The sequence below is a fragment of the Petaurus breviceps genome, unplaced genomic scaffold (assembly GCF_028583685.1).
Source record: "Petaurus breviceps papuanus isolate PSGF00001 unplaced genomic scaffold, PetGlider_PUasm1.0 90601, whole genome shotgun sequence".
NCBI lineage: Eukaryota > Metazoa > Chordata > Mammalia > Diprotodontia > Petauridae > Petaurus > Petaurus breviceps.
In genome coordinates, this window is record NW_027187282.1 from 1441311 (window position 1) to 1444282 (window position 2972).

Sequence of the window (2972 nt, forward strand, 5' to 3'; positions counted from 1 at the left end):
CCCTCATCACCCACCCCTACTGGGAGGAAAAGTGATTCAATATAGGTTATATATGTATAGTTACGCAAAACATTTCCATAGTAGATACATTGTGAAAGAATGACTATATTTCCCTCAATCCTATCCTGCCCCCCACTTATTCTATTTTCTACTTTGAGCCTGTCCCTTTTCAAAAGTGTGTACTTCTAACTATCCTCCCCCCAAATCTGCCTTCCCTTCTATCATCCATCCCCCCTCTTATCCCCTTCCTCCCCACTTTCCTGTAGGGTAAGATACCTAATTTAGTGTGTATGTTATTCCCTCCTTAATTCAAATTCAATGAGAGTAAGGTTGACCCATTCCCTTTGGCCTTCCTGTTCTTCCCCTCCACTGTAACAGTTTTCTCTTGCCTCTTTTATATGAGGTAATTTACCCCATTCTATCTCTCCCTATCTCCTGTCATTACATTCCTCCCTCACAACTTAATTTTTATTTTTTTAGATATCATCCCTTCCTATTCAACTGATCCTGTGCCCTCTGTCTATGTATATATGTGCACATATATACACACACTCACATGTGTATTTATATGCACATATACTATCCTACATAAACATATATATGTATGTATACATATGTATTCCCACTAACTATCCTCATGCTGAGAAAAATCTCATGAGTTACAATTATCATTTCCATTACAGGAGGGAATGAAATACACACTAAATAGGGTATCTCACCCTACAGGAGAGTAGGGGGGGAAGGGGATAAGAGTGGGGATGATGGAAGGGAGGGCAGGCTGGGGGGGGGGAGGAAGTTGGAAGCACCTACTTTTGAAAAGAGACAGGATCAAAGTAGAGAATAGAACAAGTGGGAGATGGGATAGGAGGGAGGGAAATATAGTCAGTCTTTTACAATATATCTACTATGTTACTGTTTTGCGTTAGTGTAATGGAAATGCAAATTTAAAGATCTTCCCTGCCCCTAGGCTAAAGTGCACCTGGAGCCTGGGGTGGGAGGCTTGTTTTTCAGTAGATACTTATTGATTGGCCAGTGGGTCCAGAAGGTTGTTACATTCTCTGAGCCAGGAGAAGGCTATATAAGCCCTGATGTGTAGCTTTGTTTTGGAGCTCACTTTGAGAAGTGTTCTGTGATTTGATATGGATTCTGGGAAGCCGTTGTCCAGAGGGCCCCCCACCCCAGCTTTGAAAAACGCAGATGTTGAAAGCCAGATGTTGATTTGGTATGGATGTAATGGTTGGACAGTTTGGAAAGCTGTCTACTTGATCTGTTTCTGTCTTGATAATTCTGCCTGTATACTTTGAAGCTCAGGGTGCTGACCTTTTTCCCCTGAACAAGGTAAACGATATATGTTTGACTGATTAAAGTAAGCTTGTTAACCCATTTTGAGTTGCTTTCCTTTAACAAAGTAGATCCAAGAACCTGTATGGGCAGCCACCCTGAGGATACTTGGGGTGCTTGCTGCTACAGTTAGCCACACATGTACATCCTATACTGAACTGCTTATCTTCCCAGTAAGGGTGGGTGATAAGGGAGGAAGGGAATGAATCTGGAATTCAAAGTTTTTAAATCACATATTCAAATATGTATGTATGTATGTGTATATATATGTGTGTGTGTGTGTGTTTGTATATCTATACTATTATCAATACTATTTCACATGTAATTGGGAAATAAGCTATACAGGCACTGGGGCATAGAGATCCAGTGGAAAAGTCGAAAGGGGTATGGGAGAAGATATGGGAGAGAGCAGATTGGAGGAGGGGATATCCTGTGGCACTGCTGTTTTTGGGGGGTGGGTAGGGGAAAAATGGGAAGAAAATTTGTAACTCAAAAGCTGGAGGAAACGAAGGATGTCAATCAGATGTTCATAAAGCATTTGAAAAAAAATTAAAAAGTGATACAGAGTAAAGTAAACAGAACCAAGAGAACAATAATGAATATAAAATAATAGTGAGCCAGTAGACATAATTAGCTCAAAGCTCTGGGGCTACTGATGGCATATTGAGAACTATAGCTACAAAACATTCTCTTCCTCAACTTGGGTAGACTCTCCCATAAATACTTTGGGAATAGTGGGTTATAATGAGGTCCATAGGCAAGAAACACATGTGGTCAGGGTAGCTTCCCCTTTTCCCCTCTCTAGTAGTACATGCCCTCCAAGTTCTTTCTCCAGTGTAGAGTCTGTCTGCATGCTGCTCCCCCCAGTGCAGTGGCCATGCTGGGAAGGACACTCAGACAGGCTTCTGGCCATACTTCTCTTGGACTCAGTCTTCATCTGTTAGGACTAATTCTCCCTTGAGTCCATAAGTGGTTCTTTTTACTGCTACCAGACCTCTCACTCTTTGGAACTTCTTCCTCTCTTGAATAAATGAATGAATGAAGCATTTATTAAGCACTTACTGTGTACAAAGCACTATACCAAGCACTGGTAATACAGATTAAAAAATGAGACAAGCTCTCAGAGCTCATGGTCTAATGTGGGGAATGACATATAGAGGCAGTTCAGCTGCAAGTCAGAGGAAAAATTCATCTGGTTCTTAGGGTGATAACAGAACAGATGTTCAGACCTCTTCTTTCCTGTCATTTCTACATATAAAACATTACCAGTTTCTGATGTGGAATCATTGAATAGGACCAAAGACTTTCATGAAAAGGACTTTCCTTTTTGGGTCTTTGGTGGATGTGTCCCTATCTGTTCCCTGCAGGAGCAGTCCCCAGGCCACATCTGCACTGAAGCCACCCCACAGAAGAATGGCTGAGGGTACTGGGCTGGAAACAGAACTATCTTCAAGTCTCTTTGTGTTCAATGTCCTGTCTGTCTCCTCCCTTCCTTCCTTCTTTTCTCTCCTCTCTATCTCTTTTCCTCTCTCTTTTTCTTCCTTCCTTCCTTCCTTCCTTCCTTCCTTCCTTCCTTCCTTCCTTCCTTCCTTCCTTCCTTCCTTCCTTCCTTCCTTCCTCCCTTCCTTCTC